Source organism: Pipra filicauda, unplaced genomic scaffold, assembly GCF_003945595.2.
Source record: "Pipra filicauda isolate LSUMZ 115617 unplaced genomic scaffold, ASM394559v2 scaffold98_size3848907_pilon, whole genome shotgun sequence".
Lineage (NCBI taxonomy): Eukaryota > Metazoa > Chordata > Aves > Passeriformes > Pipridae > Pipra > Pipra filicauda.
In genome coordinates this window covers 447,743-468,829 of record NW_024105186.1, presented here as the reverse complement: position 1 = coordinate 468,829, position 21,087 = coordinate 447,743, and the positions used below count along the sequence as shown (strand labels likewise).

Here is a 21,087-nt window from a genome sequence, read left to right as displayed (position 1 = left end):
AGATCGCTGCTACAATTCACAGCAGATAATAGGAGCCACAGCCAGACGGATAATAGAACTGACTGAGATCCATTTATTGCTAAGAGACTGTCTGAATATTTGTACATAGCCTGAGCCACTCCACTCTCCTTCATCACATTTCCCAGGAAAGGGGGGGAGGGCGAAAAAAACGAAGCACAAGCCTAGGGCAGAATTGGGAGGAAAGGAGAGATTTGCACACTCTGATGCATTCACACAGAGCCAGAATGGTGTAGGTTGCTAATGTATTTACAGGCTGCCTATACAGGTGAAGGTGTGGCATGACAACAGGAAGCAAGTGGTGGACTTAGGATGGGAGCCTGTCTAAAGCCTAAACATCTGATCCCAAAGCCATCTTCCCTCTCAGGTAAATAACCAGCATGATGGAAGGTTTCAGTGCATGATGGGCTGTAGGCAAAGCCAAAGTCAGGGATAACTGAAGTAGCCAGGCCAGAAGAACTTGACCTAATTCAGAACTTGACCTAATTCATTGCCACTTCAAATTTCTTGGTCTTCATGTGCTTGCTAAGCTGTTTAGGCCTTGCAGAATCTGTCTGGAGAGGTAATTTGTGTGCCAAAATGTATATATGTAGTTCAAGTTACTCAGGGTTTTTGGTATCTGACTGACCCTCCACTCACCTTTCCCTGTCTGGGAAGTGTTGGCAGTTTTTAGGAGCATAAAAAGTTTGGGAATTTTTTTTCTTACTTTCAGAGAATTTTCTAAGTGTTGGTTATGTATGTGGAAATTAAAATACTTGTAGCTTGTATTCCTGGTGGTTGTTCTTTACCTTTCAAGGGGGGCCATTGCTGTGTTAGCCCTTCTCTTATCCCTGGTGCTGGCTCTGTCTGTTCAGTATCTGCTGTTTCTAGGATGCTAGTGAGGAGCAAGCAACAGGCAATGGCAAAGTCCAGCCCAACAACAAAGGAAATACTGATGATGGCATCTCTTCTTACTTCTTTTTCAAGGTGGTGGAGCGTAGGGAAGTTAAGCTGCAGTGCTCCCAGCTCTGGAGAAGGACTGTGGTTTAATGTAGGTTGAGGAGAGCAGCTTTGTGGTAGTTAACTGATGGTCACTGCTGACTCCTGGCAGCAAGCCTGGCTGTGCTAATGGAGGAACTGAGGCTCTGATGGAAGTGGATGATGTGCTGTGAGAGAGCTCCCTACCTGCCTGCTGAATGATGACTGGCTTGGTTTCCTGGCTCTCTCTGTCAGCACATTTGGATGCTGCCAGTAAGAAAATCCAGCCTTGCCCCCACCTTACCCTTTGCTTTGAAACACTTTGTGGTGTTGAGAGCATGTCTAAGCGTCTGTGATCTGAGGTACTCATGGCTCCCAGATGTTAGAGCTGGTCAGCTGGCACAGAGTCCTTGCTAAGCCAGTCTTCTATGACCATTCATTTTTACTTTCTACATATTTTTAATTTTTTTTTGTTTCCTTCATCCCAGAGGTACTAAGGCCTTTTCTTTACTGATCAAACAGTTTGTTAATAGCACTTCATTTTTCTATAGTCCTTGGAGGTCACTGAGTTTGTTCAGCAGTGAACTAGGTTAGACTTGTGCTAAGGAGGAAAAGTCAACTCTGTTTTGATATGCAAACATATTCAGGTGCAAGTCTGTTTTCACCCTCAGATGTGACCGTGTGCTGTCAGTGGGTGATGGAAAGTGTGTGTGGGGGATAAGGGTCTCATTGCAAACCAGGGCTCCTGGGCTCTGTTCTTGGCTTTGAACAGATGTGTGAACATTGAGCACCTTGTGTTACCCTTCTCTGTCATCAGGACTGGGAGCTGATTTGGACAAGGACCACCTCTGAGTGTTTGAGGCTGACTAGTTAGTGCTGACAGTTGCTGCCTGTGATGGGCAGTGAAGGACTAACAAGAGCTTTCACCTGCACCTCTCTGAATGGGTGAGATGTGTATGGACAGTGGAAAACCAAGCAGCTGGGTGCTCACTTATCCCTGGATACAGCAGGTGTACAATGCTGGGTAGTCCTGACCTCCCCTGTGCTACCCTAATAGGGGTGAGATGCAAGATCAGAAATTAGAGTTCTCCATTGTAGGCTTCTTCTCCCACCCATCCCTTCTTTCACGTTTTCTTTAGAACCAGAGATCTGTAATATGGGATATTGCACAAATCTCTTGTATAGCTCTGCAAAATTCCCAGTATCTTGAGTAAATGAATGAAGGAATGTTGTTTTCCAGCTGGTTGGAAGAGATCTTTGTCTTGGAGAGCCTTTCCTCTTGTGAGACTTCCCCTGGGAGGTTATGTGCAATAAGGCTTCTGCTAGCAGCAAATACTGGTCTTGAAGCATTTTCCTGAAGTTCATGTGGAAGGTGGAGGGATGGGATTTCTATTCTACACTGAAATTAAATGTGAACATTTTACAACCCATCAGTTGGTCCTTTAAGCTGAAAGATCCCACTACTGCTCTAAGAAGACAGTGTTTGCTTTTTCCTTTTTTTCCTCTTTTTTTCAGATGCTGTAGGAAGGGCCATTTCAGGGCAGATGTTAAGAAAACTGGACTACTCTGAAATATGTTCATCACAAAAAATATAGGTACATTCCAAGATAGATTTGGACTTTTCTAAGATGTTCTATCATCCTAACTGAAATGTACAGTTTAGGTAGTGGACATTGCCTGACTCCAAGAATAATTTATTCCATTTCTTTGTGTACAGTTTGGCTCACTTACCAAAAGTCCTTCAGAGTTCTCACAACTTGTAAGTTTAGGTCAAACAGGCATATATGTTAAGGGAAAAGGAATGTCTTGAACTGTGCTCAAAAACAATGACTATATAGTTTAAATATCATTTTGAGGAAAAGAATTTATATCCCAGAGGAATGAGTTCTAGCAACTCCAGCATTGATGCTGTGTATGACAAAGTATTACTAAAATGTTTTTCAAAGGCTGCACTGTCTCTCTGGACATAAAGCCCTTTCCTTACCATCTCTCACAATGATGGTGGCCAAAATATTTCCATACCAGGAGTTGGTCAGTGGTCAGTCTTCACCACAGTGTCTGCATGAAATTACTGTGACTGGTGCTCACAAATCACTGAGGCATTTTTGAAATGTTAGGCTCTTAAATCTAAGCTTGGGAGGAGCTTTAATGGAAGAAAAGAAAGAACAACTCTATTTTCATTTAAGTTTGGGAGCTGGCAGAGATGGAGGCTGCCTAACCTTCAAACAGATGGCTGGAGCTCACTTTCTTAGTGGCCAGGGAGACCTGAACTCTAACTGCAGTTGTGGCTATAAATAAGTTGTGGACCACAGGCAAATTCTTGTGCTTGCTTTCTCATTTCCAGAAAGGGTGAATTGTTTCTTAGAAACGCATCTGGTCCATCCTGCATGTTGGGGGCTGTCAGGATGTGTGTGACCTACCTGCTCCCGTGGCAATCTTTTTTTATCAGATTCTGAGTTCTTCAAAGAAACAAGGGACAGGAAGGGTGTGGGTGTAACTGAAGGGCATTTTACCATACGTTTTTTCGTTTCGAGCCTGAAGTAGCACAAAACAAACCACAAGTTTTGATGCAAATTAGGATTCCTGAAAAATGACTGATTTCTTTTTTTAACATTGATGGACATGCAAGTCCTCCTTCATGCACAAGATTCTTTCTTGAGCCACGCCTTGCCTCTCTGCTCAGCCTGTATATTCAGTGTATGCTGTTAGAAGAGCAAAGCGAGAGTGCAGCAGCATCACCATGACAAATACAAAAGTAGGACAAAATCCTGGTTGAAATCCAAAACCTGAGCATGAACTTGCCTTCAGAGATGATCCAAAATGCTGTCTAAAACATGGCTGCCTGGAGAACTGGATGTGACCACCCAGGAACTCCCTTGGGTTTTATGCCCAGGCTGCTGCCTGAAAAGCTTTTTGCTTGCATTGTCTACCAAATGCATGTGTAGTTTCAAACCAAAGTATCTGAAAATCCCTAGCTGAAAGTAGGGATCTGTGTTCCTTTTGTTCTAGATTCGACAAATGTCTCAAACTTGAAGAATAAGCAGAAAGTTATAATAAGGCATGTATGATGCATTTCAAACATCTTTGTGCTTTGCCTTCTGCCATCAATATAATGGCTATTAACTAGTACTTCGACTATGACAAATTAATTTGAATCTCTACTTTCATATGTCCACAATGATACATAGAGTCAGTGCGTGAAGAATTGAGGCCTGTGACCACTCCTCCACACTGGTGCTTCAGGTTTAATGGACAGCTGAGCAACACTTTAGAAGGTGTTTTATCTTTTCTGCCTGTCCATTTAGATCAGTCCTAAGCCACCAGACTGAAAGCTGCCACTGTCCTTTGAGCTGTGTGAGGAAAGCTGAGAGTGCGACTTGTGAGTAAACAGCAAGAAAAACTAGTCTGTGATCAAAGCTTGCCTGAGTAGTCCTGTGGGGGAACCCCCTTGTTCCACCAGTGCTCTGAGGTCATGCAACTTGCCTGTGCAACAGAGTCTAGTGTGACACGCTGGGCTTTTTGTCCTCAGCCCTCGTCCAGTTCAGGTTTGCTCCTCGTTAAGGTCTCCAGTTTTCAGCTCTGGCTGATCTGGACACTGGTGCACTTTGCTGCTTAAATCCCACTGAACATCTCTTTATACTGGAAGAGGAAACCATAATTCCCCTGAAGCTCCAGCACAGCCAGAAGCTACAGCCACAATGAAGCTGTAACACCAACCTGTAAAGGACAGGTAACTTTTACTCTATCCTGACTTCAACCTCTGCTTCAAATCTGGGCTAGGTGACTTGGTACTGGAGATGTCTCACAGAGGTCTTAGAATTAATCTTACTGATTACTGTGTACAGCTGTAAGTAATAAGAGATATATTGCCTGGAACCATATAGATTAAAAGGAAAGATCTCAGTCTTTTGCCTAAAAATACAATCTACTGCCCAGTTATTCAGGCCAGGAAAAGATTTTCATGATGCTGGGCACGAGGTCTAGAACTTAGTCTCTTTTCTGCTGCTGTTAGGAAGGGACAGGTTTAACAGACCATTGCTCTCATCTCCTTCGCACTTCAACTTTCTATGTCTCCCCAGAGAGTGACCTCCAGGTTGGTTTGGTCCTCATCTGAAAAACTATGGTGAGGGTCTCCTATTACAAGCTTTGAGATTGATTAGCTAGTAGCTACAAAGAAAGCCCAGGCCTAGGAAAGTTGTAAGGGTGCTAGCCAGGAAATATGCCTGGATAGGAAAGGAACTTTCCAGAGTGTAATTTCAGATCCTTGGTTTGTATTAATGGACCTGGTTCCATGTTTTGTAGAACTGTACACTTGAAAATAAACTGGAGTGTAAAAGAGAGAAAGAATTTAGTCATGGTAGCTTAAATTCTCTTCTTTTGAACCATGTGAAATGTCAGGAGGACAGGAAGCTCTCCTGGGGGTAATCCCATCCGAAACTCTAGCTGCCTCTGAATTAACAAAGTCCCCAAGCAGACTGATACCACAGGATGCAGATGTTTTAGTTCTGGCAAGTAACATGAAACTGCAGGCCAAGTTAATGCTAAAATTTTCTTTTTTTTTTTTTTTCATAGACATTGCTTTTTTAAAAAAAAAAATTAAATGTTCACCCAGACTATAAGCCTTGTTTAGAAATGTGAATGGGTGTATGTTCTCCTGCTGGCTTGGTAATTTGGTAGATGTTAACACAATGTAAATACAGTACAATACAGTTTGGCATGGTGTTTATAAGGACATATGGGAACTATCATTTTTATGCAATCTAGTACTGGGTTCAGTGCTTCTGAAGGGCTTCTGCTTTGTCTGTGTGTGAGCTTGACTATAGTGGGAATGAATTATGAAGAGAAGCAAAATGTGCATGTCTTGTAAACTTGGTCATGTTGAAAGATCCAGATAGATGCATAGATGTTCTTCAAAGCCAATACAAAAGAGAGCAAATCTAAGGGCAGATGCCAAAATCTTTGAAATGCAGGATTGAACTTCCAATTCATAGGATTTGAGAATATGTCCCTTTCATGCTATAGGGAGAAATAGTCAGTGCTCTGACACTGGTGGTTAGTCTAGGCCTGCTCTGGCCCAGAAGAGAGGTGGGTTCCCAGCTACAAATCCTACAATGAGCCCATGTCTTAACTGCTAGTGATTCCCTTGTGCAGCAGAAATGTTGGACATCTGTTGCCAGCCAGAAAAAAAACCAAAACCCTAGGAATGTGGGTATGAAATGCACTGTCTGAATCAACAAATCAAAGCTGCCACAAATTTAATTTACTGCATATGAGATGTTTAGACAAGCAGGGTCTTTCTGACCTTTGCTAATATAACATGTTGCAGAGCATCTCTCTGTATCCCATGATAAAAGATGAGTGAATGTATGCAAGGCAAAATGCCAGCAAAGGCTTCCCAATGCTGCTCAGAGGGTGTTTGCCAGGAGAGAATGGCTAGATGATACTGAGGATGTATCAGGCCCCAAACTGCAGGGGGGGGGAGAAACAAACAAAAGTTATTTACATAATGGTCGCTGCAATCTGACTTGGAGGAGTTTTCTTCCTGTCCCCAAATCTGGCATTTGGTCTAACTTTGCATGGGTGAGGAAAAACAAACCATCTGAGCTTGTGGGAAGCTTCTCAGTGCTGGGAGGAATTCCCCACCCCCTTTCCCAGTTCATCTGTACCAAAGTTTGATCTCTGCTCCTTCTGTCCAAGGTGAAATGCTTTGTGTGCCCAAGCTCATGGGTCAGAAGGAAAACATCTCTTGGCCCATACTGTAGCTGGAGCAAGTCAGAGAAAAGTCCATTATTTTGTCTTTTGCCTGCAAGGGACAAGAGAACATCATTAGGAAGGATGACAGCACAGGGTTTTCATTAGGCAAAAGGAAGGTTTCATGCAAGGCCAAGTTACTTTCATTGCTATGGACGCTTCATGGCACTCTACTTTTTGGGTGTGGGCTCAGTCCCCCCATTGAGACTTGTTTATTCCAGAGCTCAGTAGGTTTCTGGGAAGTGCTGTAATAGCTGGGAGGAGATCCCATGGAGAGGGTGGATTCTCTCGGACACATGCTGTTTAACAATGCCACTGTCTGCAGAGGAACAGAAAACAAACAATGCAAAATCCCTGCCGTAAACCATGCAGAAACACCAGAATATGAATAGCCTCTCAGAAGGTGGCTAGTGCCAAGCAGCTTTGCTGCTATTGTTTATTGTGGCAGAGGAACTAGAACCAGCTCTTCAAAACAGGCCAATATTGCCCATTTATAACAGGTTAATGGTTCCTGCAACTGAAACTGAAGTGAAATGGGGGAAACATCTGTAGAAAGCAAATTTGGAACCAGTAAAATCTGCAATGAATTAATTTCATTTTATTCAGATATCTTAGGCAGGGAGAGCGAAGAGCCCTGTTTGAATTAGCTGTTCCAATTGTAAAGCAATAAAGGCTCAGAGATTGTCTCTCAGGACTGATCATCAAAGCACCAGGCAAGAGAAGCAGGTGAAAGCAGTCAGATGGGTGGGAGCAAAGCATACCTGGAGCGGTTCTTAGGGTGGGTCCCTTCCAACTCAGAATATTCTGTGGTTCTCTGTCGCTGAGCAGTGTGAGTGGCTCTGTGGAGTAAATCAAATGATGGTGAGAACATAAGGTCAGTGCTATCTGTCCACAAGTTTTGGGCAACCTGGGGAATCTGTGGCTTTTGGAGAGCAGCTTCCTGAGCCTTTGACTTGGCCATTGAAATTTATATGTGGACTCTAGGGAAGGATTCCAGCTCTTTAGCAGTGAGCCTGTGCATACTCAGTGCCTAGGTGGTAGTGACTTTCATTTACTCTATACTCACCCATCCCAAACATTTGCAAGGACATTTTATGCTGAGAGCAAAGAAGCAACTGCTGTGTCTTTGAGTGAACTGGAGACAAGGGCTTTCCCCAGAGGAGCCAGGTCACACTAAAATAGGATAAACACCACCTATGCTAATTGCAGGGGAAAACTGAGAGCAGCTTGTACGGAGCTGCTCTGTGTTGTCCCTAAGCAGGGATTCAGCAGAGCAGCTCGGGTTCCAGAAGGGCTCAGGAAAAAAAAGAAGATACTCAGAAGGGAACAGTGCCTTCTGCACTCAGGGACAGTTTTCAGGTGTGTGTTTTTTTTTTGAAGATGTATTTTTAGGAGCTGCTGGGGTGTGCAGTTGTATTGTGAGCCCTGGAGCCTGTTTTCTGTTCAGAAATGCATTCTGCAGCGAAGATCAGTTTGTCAGTGCTCTTTTTTTTTTTTTCTTTTTCTCATAACATATGACCCACTCTGGGTCATATGAAGGAGACATGGATGGTATGTGACAGGAGAGAGGCTGCAATCTGTAGCTGGCTCTCCAGCAGGGCTTGGTACTTGGAAAATTCCCAACTGCAGTATCTTCTCCATCTCCACTGCCTATGGGCCAGTGCAGCTGAACACAGCACATGGTAAGTGGTGTATCTGGGACACAGATGGATGGGGTCTTGGTGTAGTGCTATATTTTGGTGAAGCGTGACTGGTTGGACATTCAGCAGTTCTTGTTCCAGCTACTGACATGCTCAGCAGGAATAGACCCCCAAGGGGTTACTTAGAGGTAAGTGAAACAAAATGCTTTTCCCTGAACAGCAGCAATGTAGCCCAGTCCTTATGCGTCAGTGGCCAGTAAGTACAGTGGCAGTAACTTCCAGCAGATACCCAGCTGGATCATGTCCTAAACTTGGATATAAGAAGCTCTCAAAACTTAGTGCTACATCTTTGAGATCTTTAGCTCTGCCTTAGCAGCAGGCACTGTAATGATTAAAGCTCTGAGAGTGAAGATGTAATTGCCTACAGCTGTGGCAGGTGAGAGGAGCTGTTCCTTAGGTCAGATATTTACAGCCTGGTGCAGGGTTACACTTCTGCCAGTGAGTCCCACTGAGCATTATCCCAAGGCACATGAATACTGCCAGGGTTCACGCCATTCTTTCCAAACCAAGTCTGTGTTGGCTCCTGAAACGAAAAGAGTAAAAATTGTGAGGACCCTTTTGGGCTTGGTCTGCAAGCATGGCAGTACACTCTGTTTGTCCTGCAAGCTCTCCAGCAATGAAGAAAGCAAATACCAGTCTAGAAATAGTTTGTCTTGACTCTCCAGTCTTGCTAGAGTGCAGACTAATACTGCTTGCCTTGCTGCAGTTGTGCTCTGAGCTTGCTGCCAAGGACAACCATCCTGTGTTTCGAGAATGCTCTGGTTTACCATGGCCATGAACCCTTAAAGACATGCTAGACAAGCTTCTGAAAGCTCAAGAACTAAAGAGGTCTGGATGGATAAGAGAAATAAAAATTCTTAAAGGATTATTTGCCCTCACAGAACAGACCAAATTCTAGTTATTTTAAGAGTAGATATTTCCCAATTATTCTTTTAGGTACCTCTTCACTGAGTTATTAGGCATGCCTGACAGTCTGCTGCACAGAATACCTTGAAGAATTAGGGGAATTTTATCTCTTCTCAAACACCAGGGAAGTGAGACATATGAAGACTAAAATCCACATCCTCAAAGGAATGTAGATTTATAATTTCCACTGGAAAGTGGTGGAGATAGCAGGATTTCCCCAGGGTTAGGGTTAAGCTGATTGACTTTTCTGGTAGATAGGCATGTAATTGATTATCTTGGAGGCTCTGGGTGTAAGCATTTTCCTTAGATCATGTCTGTAGGGGAGGACAGAAATGAGCTGGTGTCTCCTGAGCCAGTCATCCCTCAGTTGCTTCTCTGAGTCACTGCTGCCGTCTGTGATGGTGTTTCTTACCCTTGCCTCTTAATCAGCTGATTTGAGCTTTGCAGGAGCCAGGTGGGCTCCGATTTTGGTACAGTTATTAAAGTCAAAACACAAGACCCTTCTCTTATTCTTCCTGTTATCTCTTCATTTTCAGCTGTGCAATTTGAAGTGCCTGGACTGGCCTTGCCTTTCCTTGCCTAACCTCTCACAAACAGCCACGAATTTTTGAGAAGGGCCCTGATTTGCCCTGCCAGCACTCCTTAATTTTGCCTTTCCTCCTTGCAAGCCACACTGAAGCAGCGCTTTGCTATTCTCCAGGACGAAAATAAAAAGAAAAAAAAATAAAAATAAAGTAGGTCATGGTGTCATGTAAGGCAGCCGAGCGCTAACATGGAGCCAAGGCGAGCGGAGCGAAAAAAACCCAAAACTGTCGGATGGGAGAAGATGAATGACCAGCTGTCCGGGATAAACAGGGATGAAGAGATCGACGGGGGAGCGCTGGGAGCGGAGGAGCCGAGCGGCCGCAGGTGGAGGCTCCCGGCGGCCGCTCCGCTCCCGGGGCTGCGGGACCGCGCCTGCCGCTGGACAAGGCGCCCTCTCCTGGCACAGGTGAGTCTCGTTCTTTCCCTCCGGAACAGCTCTCCTTCCTCTTGCAAGCAATGATGGTGAGTTTTTTCATGGTTTTCTCCCCCTCGCCCCGCAGTTCAGTCCAAATAGCCCATGCAGAAAGCATGGGACAGGCGTGGAAAACCACTCTCAGCAGACCAAAAATCTTTGGTCGTAAATAATTTTACTTTTTTTTTTTTTTTTATCCCCCTTTATATATTTATGTTTCCTGGTTTATGTCAGCTGTGTTTTATTTTTTTCAGAATTAACATATGAAAGAAGGAGGATGTTATTGCCCTCTAGTTGTCTTGACTCTCGCCCAGCATTACTCAATGAGCCTGGAATAGATTTCTTTGGAAAATGGACTCAAGCCTGACTTTATCTCTAAGGCAGGATTTCACCCTAGAGTTTAAAGAGAGATATTCAGATCTGGAGATGTGGCTTATCCCTGTAAGCATCCCTTAACTTGGGGTGCTGATTACAATTTGGTGTGGATGATGATCTCTGCTGCTTGCCTAATTTAGGATTTTAATCTATTAAAAAACCCCAAACAAACAAAAAAGGAAAAAAAAAAACAGAACAAGGGTGAGAGGCAACCTCAAAAGACAAAAGTGTTTTAAAGTATTGCTGGCTGAGAGAGTTTGGGGTGTTAATCTTCTTGCTGTATTCCTGTAGATACAGGGATTGACTTTGACTTTCACCAGTCTGTTTATGGCATTGCTGTTGTCACTCAAGACAAATTCACTTTGAATTTGTTGTGGGTCAACACATGTTGCAGGACTCCCAGTCCTTCAAAGCATGTGCAAGAAGGAAATAACTTGCCTCTTCACCAGGTCTGAACTCCCAGCCTCAGAACTGGGGTGCGAGCCCACTTGGAGGAAGTGAACCTGGATGAAAAGAGCCTCAAACTGTCAAAGTTTAGGAATGAGTGTTCTTCTAGAATTTGGAGGGCTTCATTGTATAGCCCTGTTCAGAAAAACCTGAAGTTTTCTCTGGAGGGCTGGTATTTAAATCCTGCTCATAGCTTCCTTCCATCTTCTAACTATAAACGTTGCTTCAGCAACTTGGAGCAAACCTTCCCTTGTGCCTGGGGGTTGGGGGATCTAGCTGTTACGTTTAGTGAGCTGAAACATTCTTGGGTTGTTTTTTTCCCCCCCACTCTTTCCACGTATCAGGGCTGGTGGAACAGAGCTGGGCAACCTCCTTTTGTTGTCAACATCTGCTGCCTGAGCTGACAGAAACTAGTGCTGAAGTCCTGTGTCCGAAAGATTCTTGAAACCTTCATCTTTTCCTGTTCTTCAGCCAATTTACTTCTGCAAATGCTTGGAAGTGCTGGTGAGTGGTAGAAGAAAGCAGTCTCCGGTCTAACCAGGGTTTTCTTCTGCTGCTGGCTCTGTGGAAGAGATTTTAAGGTCAATTTTTAAATAGTTCTGCCTAGAAAGAGTCAGTTCAGGAGGATGATACTAGCTAATATGCACAGACCAGAGATCTGTAGCCAGTTGTTCCTGTAGACAGCCTGTATCTGGTGTTTGAGCTGAACCATGGAATGCAGAAAGCTCTTCTGTCCAGAGTGGGAGTCTCAGCAGTGCCAAGGGCCAATTACCCCTTCCCCGTCAAAAATAAGTGTCCTGTTTACTGTTTTAACTGGCTGACTTAAAATTCCAGATTTAAGATTCCAAGAATCTTTGAATACTCCTCAGACATTAACAAGCCTTGTTGATGCCCCTAGAAGGCTACTTGGTGAGTAGGATTACTCCTGTTTGGTCCAGCAAACAGGCCACAAGAAGTGAGGGGATGTGGCTGCCCATGTCTGTCCCCATCCTGGTGTTCCTGGCTCCTCTGTCATGCTTGAAGCGTGTGACAACTTTGTGCCTCCCCTCACAATGGCACCGCTTGTCCTTGAGTTACCAGCCTGTTTTATTAGAGGAAACTGAATCAGCACACGGTGCTCACCAGTGTAGGCTACTGTTACTTCTCCTGCCCACTAGGTGTGAGCTTGGAAAATAGTTTAAAACAGATGCATAAAATGGACTTTGTTGAAATGTATTAGCTCACCTGCAGTTTCCAGAACCTGTGTGTGTATTTTGCAAGCAGAATATCCCAACTTTCAGCTTGCAGTATTTGGAAGCACAGCAGAGTTATGTGGCTGTTCCAGCCCTTGTGAGACTGGGAGGTGGAAATAGTGGTGTTTTGGGTAGTGAGTGGGGTGGAGGGAGCCTTTTGGAAGCAGCAGTAGATGAAATGGTATGAAAGCATTGGTGGTGTTCATTTGCTTGCCCAAAGGTCTTTAGGCTTTCTATTAGACTCTCCCTAATTATTTCTAAGGCAATAAATCCAATCAGAATACTGAAAGAGGTTCACGCAGACCAAGAATTATATTTTCATGTTCCTCCTAATACCTTCAATTATTAATCATGTTTAGAAGATTGGCTGATGCCTCTTTTTCTAATCTTCTGTTCCTGGTGATCAGCAGGTATCCTGATATCCTGGGTTTCAGCATTTCAGAAGGCTCTGTGCCAAATCATGTCTCCCTACTCATGTCTTTCTTTCCTTACTCTTTAAATATTAGGAGTTGTAACAAAACCTGCTGTCAACCTTTGGATTGGATTCTAAATACTGACCCACATCCAAATTTTGCAATTGGTTCCATTTGTTACAATGGGTGGAACTAGTTCTCTGGATCCAAGTACAATTAGACGAATCTAGATCATAATTCTGGGCGTTGAACCCAAAAAATAAGAAGTTAATTTCCCTTTATCTTCTGGTTCCATTGAATAATAGGCCAGTACTAGCCTTTGCTGTTCAAAAAATCTGTTATGAGCTGCCTCAAAGGCCAATGAAGCCCATAAAGAAAGAGCATGACAACCTGTGAGGGAACAGCATGTCAGAAAAAAGTGGTGGAGGAAGGTGGGAATACATGCTTTGGGGAACTTTCAAATAATCCTCTTTCTTTTAGTTTTGCCTTATAGCCTTGCCTCTGTATTTTAACCCATATTGGTTTGTTTGATTACCTCTTTTGACTTTCCTCATTGTGAACTGCACACCAGTGGTTTTGTGCATTTTTTTCCCTAGGCAGCAGGTGAACCACTGCTTTGTGCTGCAGAAGAGATGCAGGTCCTGGGTAGCACCTGTCAGCATTGGGAATGCTCTGGGGTCAATACTTCTGTACTGCTGTAAGGAGATTAAAAAGCTGATTATTCTCTGCAACGAGTCTGGGTTTGGTGTTCTCCTCCTGAGATGGCTCCTGTGTCAACAACCCCAGCACAAACTAGACACCCATGCTGCTGTCTCTGTAGTATAGAGGAGAGCTTAACTCTGTTTCAGTAGCACCAGTCTTTCAGGATCAAGCTGAAATTTTGAGTAGCCTAGAATTTTTAGGTTAGTTACTGTCCTGCAAAATGAAAGACTGAGCTCATCAGTGACCTTATGGTGAGACTGTTGAATGGCTTGTTAGCTTTTTGGGACTGATTCATAAAATAGGCCCAGAGGAAACAGCCAGGAACACATGCTATTCATAATAGTGCCTCCAGAGAATAGCTCATTTTCTTTTTCTCTTCCAGTGGTATTGTTAGGCTTCAGTGTACTTAAAAACAGACCTGGCACAGACAGTACAGATAAGTTAATGAAAAGTTGAAGAGGGCTTTGGTCCCGTCCCCCCCCCCCCCTTAAACTAAACGTAATGATAACTTCTAATTAAACCCTCTTTTAAATTTGGATTCTTTTTAACATCTCTTATTTGTAGTTTTTAAGAGTTTTCCTGCTTATTTCATACCTTTAAGGACTAGTAATAGTATCTGGAGTTGCTATGTAGCAGTAGGAGAATGAACAAATCTTATATTTCTGAAGGACCATGAGCTAGTTACTCATGTAGTGTCAGGAGAGTCGTATATAATTCTTTTACTCTACACAGTCCTGGGTAAACAGCTGGAGCATTGTGTACAATTTGCTGAGCACATTTCAGGGAAGATGTGGACAGTGGGGAGATGCCAAAGGAGAACAGGGAGAACAATTGTAGAACTTGAAAACTTGACCTCAAAACAAGGAGGGGGAAAAGCTGACTTAACTGTAATTAAAATAAAGTACAACAGAGTTTTCATCATATATAGAAAAACTGATGCAGAGAGGGGGGGAAAAACACTGTTCTTCATAGCAATGAAGATAGGATGGGAAATAATGCACTTAAATTGTAACAAGAGTCAGGCTGTACACTTAAGAAACCTTCTTAGTGGTAAATATATTGATGCAGTAGTTTGAAGTATTTGGGAATGTCATGGGGTTCCTGTCACTAGAGTTTTTTAAGGTGAGGTTAGCCAAGCACATTAAAAATAACGTACCTCATGCTCAGTTATCAGAAGTGACCAATATTTGCTTAGGGCACTTTCTAATAACTATCTAACGCACAATTCAAACTTTTTGAGTCATGGGAAACTTAGCCACGCTTATTTTTGCAAACCTTGACACTTAGAATAGAGAAAAAGCTTTATTTTAAGCTAAACTACCTCCTCTGTTGACTTCAGGGAATCTTGAAATGTGTTTGTAGATGTCACAGAGATCAAATCAGGCAGAGATGTCCAAGGAGTTGATGCCTGAGACCTCAGCTGAGGTCTGAAGTCTGAGCTTTGAAATCATTTAAGAGGAAGCAGAATTTCTTATTCAAAATGTAATTCTCATGGTGTTTAGTACACATTAACCCCAGAGGGAAATGTTAACTGGCTTTCCCAATGCTGGTGCTTATTTGACCATGAAATATTTTTCCCTCTGGGAGATACTTAGAAGTGAATTGGATGAAGTGCTGGAAAATGTAGAGTCCTGTACACTTTGGAGACAAGAAGTTCCATTCAGTCGGGGCATCTGAACTGGGTTCAGTTTCCTATTTTGTCCCTGTTTTATTTTGTACTTGTGTTGCTTTTATTTTGAGGTCTACAGTTGGGAAGAGCAAGAAGTGCTGAGATACTCTGACTGCAGGGTCTGAAGTGGTGTAAGATCTAGCTGTACTCCTGCTTTTGGATATACTGTGCATGCAGTTTAGTAACGATAGTGCTACAGCAGTAAACTTGGGCACATAAATTCCTGTGTTTGGAAGTTAGTAGTTAAAGTTTATAACAAAACTGTAGACCAGCAGTTAGTCTCAGGTACTCTGACAAAGTGCTGATATCTCATCTAATTCCCTGCTGTTTTGGTTTTTTTGAAGGCAGCATGACATTTGTAACAGCTCCATGGGGGTTATTTCCATCACTCATCCACAGAAGGGGCAGCAGTAAAATGAGAATGGTGTCTTTTCTTGCATGTTTCCCTAAAGTACCCTTTGCCCAGAAGGTATCAATGCCTGTTCTTTTTCATTACCTGCAGAGATACTGCTTCAGACGGCGACACTACTCCAGAGCCCTGCTCCAAGAGTATTTTTCCAAGTGGCACAGTAGGTGTGCAGTCTGGTATGATCTGGCTTAATTTTTAATGCTCTTCAGAGAATAGCTTCAAATTGGTTGGGGTTTTTTTGTGGTTGTTGTTGTTCCTTATTATTCTCATGTAGAATACTACGCTCTGAAGCACACTGAATTGATTATTGTCATGGCTAACCAAGCAATGCTACTTACTATGATGTTAGTGTGTCCTTTCCAGATTGCAGCTAAGGAGTAGGGCTGCATGCTTGCCTTGACTTCTAAGTGTGCACCTAAACATGCTCAAACTCTGAAGATGTTTAAACAAAGATCTCAATACATGTATTGAAAAAGATTGTTGTAACACTCCAAATACTCCTGAATCAGTCTCTCACAATTAGAGGTCAGAATTTAGGCTGATGATAAGATTTCTTTTGCTAAGGGCTGGAAATAAAATGTAAATGGATCTGAAGGAACCGTAAAAGGCAGAAAAATAATCTAACCTTGTTTATTGTGGGTTTCCCATTTGGGAAAAGCAAAGCCATGGAACCCACCACAGCACTTTTTCTGTTGTTCCCTAGGTTCGTGGTTTCCGTACTCCTGAGTATTTAGTTTCTTTGCCTGGTTTAGGCTATCTCGTTTTTATCCTAAGTTCTCACAGCTTCATTAGACTCTTGTGTCTAATCAATCTGTACAGTCCTTCAATATTTGGCTTTCTTACAAATCTGTGTAATGCAGAGATAGAAGCTGCTCCAGGAGGTTTCCTAGCTCAGCATGACGTCATACCACTATTAACATCTGTATGTGTGACCTTGTTAGTTCAGTATACACAAGGTAGATATTTTTTTCTGTCCAATGCACTGCTTTTTATTAATAGGATGTTCAGTATAAAACATTACCATTAAATTTCTCCCAGCTGGAATCCTTACTTTAGTGTTAACTTACACATCATAGGATTTGGGAAAAACTTGAGCCACAGCTTAGAATAAAATTCTGGTAGCAAATGATCCTAAAGCTTGGCACTAATCTTGTACAACACCCCATAGCCATTGTATCACCAGCTTGTGAGCAAAATCCTGAGTTTTTGTACTAAGTAGAAAGGTCCTTCTTAGTGTCATGGTTTGTTCCTTGTGGGACTTGCTAGTGGGCAAGCTAAGTGTGCTAATTCCAAAACCATCAGGCAGAAATTAATGAATCAACAGAGTGAATAATCCACTGCTTATTTTGTGAAACAAAGAGCACCTGTAACATTGAAGGGATAGCTGCCTGGCAGGAGGCTGGTTGTATTTTTAAGCATATAGGAATGTTGGGACTGGGTAGAGAGCTAGGGACAAGTGGATACACAGAACCAAGCCTAAGTGTGGTTTGGGCTATGAAACCTTTTTGTCAGGTGTTGGTGCCTCTTCAATGCCTCTTTCTGTTCCTTGATAATAAAGCCCATGTTTGTGTGGGATCTGACCTCAGGGAAGGTTAATGCTTCTCCTGCTCATGAAAGCCAAGTCACACTCCTTTCAATCCTGGATGTTTGCTGTTGCTTGCAAGGCTGTTTCTATTTGTGTTGTCCTTTGGATATGGTGCCTGCAAGGTGGGAATTGCCTCAAGCTTGGTTTGTTTGGTGAGAGAAGGAAGGCCTGTTTTTCAGGTATGTTCTCTTCTGAACTTCTTCAACTTTTGCCAGCTTAGTCCCAACCCTCAGGCTGAAGAGGCAGGTGTGAAGTGAGGTGAGCTGTAAAAAGAAAAACACCACAAAAACCCCAAAACACATGGAGTGGGCTTGTGAATGGGGGAGGAGGAGGAGGAAGTTGGCTGCAGAACCTGGGTGGTGTGGAAGGCAGTGAGAGTCTGGACCTCTGTTTCAGCAACCCATGGTATTGCTGAGGCTCTGTGTTTGCCTCTTGACAATGCTACAGCAGGTAGCAGGAGTGCAGGGTCTCTCATCAAGGAGCCCTCTAGCTATGCCTGGGGTGCAAAAGTAGTCTCTCACTACTTTTTTCCTTGTCTTTAAGGATTTAATCTACCTAGAGCAGAACAAATAATGTGGGTGCTGCTCCACACCAGCCCCTTCTCTCTGAGCAGGCTGACAGGGGGACCTTTCTTGTGAAATGGGCTTTAAGGTCACCCTGGAAATCAAACTCACACTTAAAATGTAACCTTTGCCGTGTGCAAGGTATTGCTTCTCTGCAGTACCTCAAGGAGCATCCATGGGCACAGGCATCTTTAATGTTGGCATTGCATAGATTGGAATAAGAGAAGTGTATTTCCTTCTTGGAGACTTTAGCAATAACAGGGCTGAGTCTCTGTCAACTTTGTGTTTGAGTGCATTTGAGAGGAGGTTTATCTAAAGCCAGTTCCTCTTTTGGGGAAGTGGAAGTTGCTAAAGCAGCTGATGACTCAGTTTCTCTGGCTGTAGGATGCAGATGAGAAATGTTTACTTTTCAGATAATGAATGAGATTTTTCCATTTGGGACATGCTTTGCAAAATCTAGGGTGTTAAAAACGGTAGTGTGAAGGTCAATAGGCAAACTCATATTCAGTCTTTGACCCTTCATAAGATGACATAGCCATGTAGTAATGTTCAGTCTGATGGTACAGAAGAAGACAGTGAGGTTTCTGCTCATGTGTTGTTGAACAGCAAGAAGGATAAGCGCAGAATTATTTCTTCCACAGAAGTTTTTAATACATAATGCTGTAAAGAGAAGCTCTGGGAGATAAAGAAATACAGATAAGGTGCTCACAAATCTCCCAGTGATGCCTTGGGAGTCACTGTAGCATGACACAGACTTAAAAATGTTTGAGTGGTGGGAGCTGAATTAGGAAGTGGAGAAGTGGCTTTTACTGTCTTGCAGGATGTGGATTCTCTGCAGCAAGGTCTTCTCCATTCTTGTGTAATACTGACTCTCTCCCTTTCAAGACTTTGCATTTAATGGTGGTCTTCAACAAACACTGAAGCAGAAGCAGCTCTCTGAACAGAAATTTTGGATGAGATTCCAGAGGAATGAGCAGAGTTAATTCCAGTGAATCCCTTCCCAACACTGTGGCATGTAGTTGGGCTCAGTGGTGAATTCTCACAACAGATCAAGAAATACTTTGCAAGATGCTACACAGAGCTGTTCCCTGAGTGACCTTGCTAAGCTAGGTCACTGCTACCCACTAATGCCAAACCATGAGTGGGGTTTAGTGGATGGGAGAGGGAGGTAATGTGGAAGAGGGATGTTTGCCCACTGGACCACTGTTGGTCATGGAACGCTGCTGTCAGGCGATTGCCAAGGTTACATGGGAAAGTATTTTATTTATCACTTAGGAAGATAAATTATTGCTGTGTCTTCCCAAAATGGTGCTTCATTTTTGCACTTTTTTTCCCCTGAATAAAGACATCCCTGTTTCCTACCAGGCATGTGGAGGAACAGCTCCTGGCTAATGTTGCCAGAGAGTAAGGTAATACAGCTGTCCCAGAAGAGCAGGCAGTTATACAGGGAAGGTGATCATAGTGCTCTGTATTTGTAAGAGGGAACTTGTGTGGATCCATACATTATGGGTGCTGACGTCTCCTGACAAAGGTCTTACAAACCCTAGCAGTCATCTTGAAGGCAAGAATTCATTCTGGCTAGCCTGCCAGCAGCACTGACTGCCTCCAAAACTGCATGTTTTCCCTTGTAAATATTTTCAGTGGGCTGTTTTCCCAGGACCATTTTGCTTACCATCACCTCCATCCTCCCTGTCTGCATAGTCATTTTTTTGGACTAAGAGAAGGGGAGGGGATGTTGTTTTGTAGCAGTCAGTGTTATAAATATACCCTGTATGATTATTTTGGAAGATTAACAGTTCTCCCCATCACTCTGTAGAGTGACTAGCTCCCCAGAAGTCTTCCTAGTTTGTCCCTAGGAATAGGACGGTCTTGCCTTTCACCCAGCTTCTCTGCTAAGTTGAGGAGAGAGAATTTGGAGCAAGGATTCACTATGAATCATGACTCCTTGCTTCCCCACCCTAGCTAAACCTGGAGCTGACTGGAGGCTGCTCTGGCTTAACACTGCTGGCAAAATTACACTCCTGCCACTCTTTCTTGCCCTGGCTTGCCCTCCCTGTTAGGGTATAACTGCCAGGAATCCCCTGCTACGTATGCAACTGCGGGGGGTGACACAAGCACAGCTTTGTGTTCAACATGCAATTTAGAAGCTTTTTTCCCATTGCTGATGATCAGAGCAACATCTGTCTCCTTGTTTACAAGGATGCAATTGTAAGATGATCAGAAAAACTGGGTTTCTGAGGCTCTCACTTATTCTAACTACTGAAATAGAATCCTGCACCAGCATGAAGAATCTCATAGTATATAGATAGGCCTTCTAATCTGTTCTGCATTAGCAAATGATGAAGGCAGTCCAAGCAGCAATAAAGAAAGCTTGTCTGATGGAAAGCTGTCAAGATCCTTTTAGCTAGATCTTTGTGTTTTTTGTTGGGCTGAGTGTTGTCCTGCTTAGCTCTCGGGCACTTGGGTGATCATCACCTGTGTGATGACTGCAGGCCCTGCATCCACCATTACTAGCCCTGCCTGGGCTAGTTGACAGGCATGCTTGACTGGGCTGTTCCAGTGCTGCCTCCTTCAGTGTGATGAAGACCATAAAAGGTGGTGTCTTCATCACTAGTCCCCAATATTGTCCCTAGTACTGAGGTGAGAGCAATTAGCTTTGAACTTAGTTTGAGTGCATGAATGCTCAGGGACATGCCTATAGTGGAGCTGTGCATGAGAATTGCTTGTGTCAAGGAGCCAGTTGTGATCAAGTCTCTGGGAGCACCTGGGTTTGGTGTATCTCTGACTGAGGCCACTTTCCTGGTACCTGCCTGTGTCTGGGCACAATCCATGACTTCTGTAGATGTTTCTCAAAATAGCACCTATTGTTTCCCTCCTTGTTCTGCCACTGATTACCTGTTTCTATCCTGTTCTTTTCAACTTCTTAGTTTCATGGTCTCTCCCTTGTGCAGAGGGATAAAGGTTACAGTGGTGAGCTTCTGTGAAGAGCAGAGATTGGATGGAGGGGAATGTTTTTCAGACCTCTTGTCTCTTAATGTGCCTGGACAGAGTTCAATTTTGTGGCATCTGTGGGATGTCTGGGCCCATGTGGCTTTTTCTGTGGGTTTAGAGCTCTTTACATGACTCCCTTTTTTTTTCAGCATTACTTTCTGCACCCTTCCTATAATTTTTGTTTCAAGAACCCTATTCCACACCTAGCAGATAAAAAGCAGGCATTTGGGGCTGATGATGTCCCCAGGACTGGAGCAGTCAAGGTATGGCTGTCTAGTTTTCCCCTGAGGGAGCAGATAAGCATGTCTGGGTAACCCTATGATAACTACAGAACAAATGGTCTGTAAACCAAAAAAGAACTGGAGCCTTTTC

At 43.4% G+C, this 21,087-nt stretch overlaps 1 protein-coding gene across 1 annotated transcript in view; it reads left to right on the top strand.

The window, feature by feature from the left end:
- Positions 1-315: 315 nt before the first annotated feature.
- Positions 316-21,087, top strand: part of LOC113987752 — a 103,102-nt gene continuing 82,330 nt past the window's right edge. Inside the window, exon 1 of the mRNA XM_039378035.1 lies at positions 316-385. The gene's annotated coding sequence lies outside the window, so the exon portion shown is untranslated. The remainder of the gene's footprint in view (positions 386-21,087) is intronic.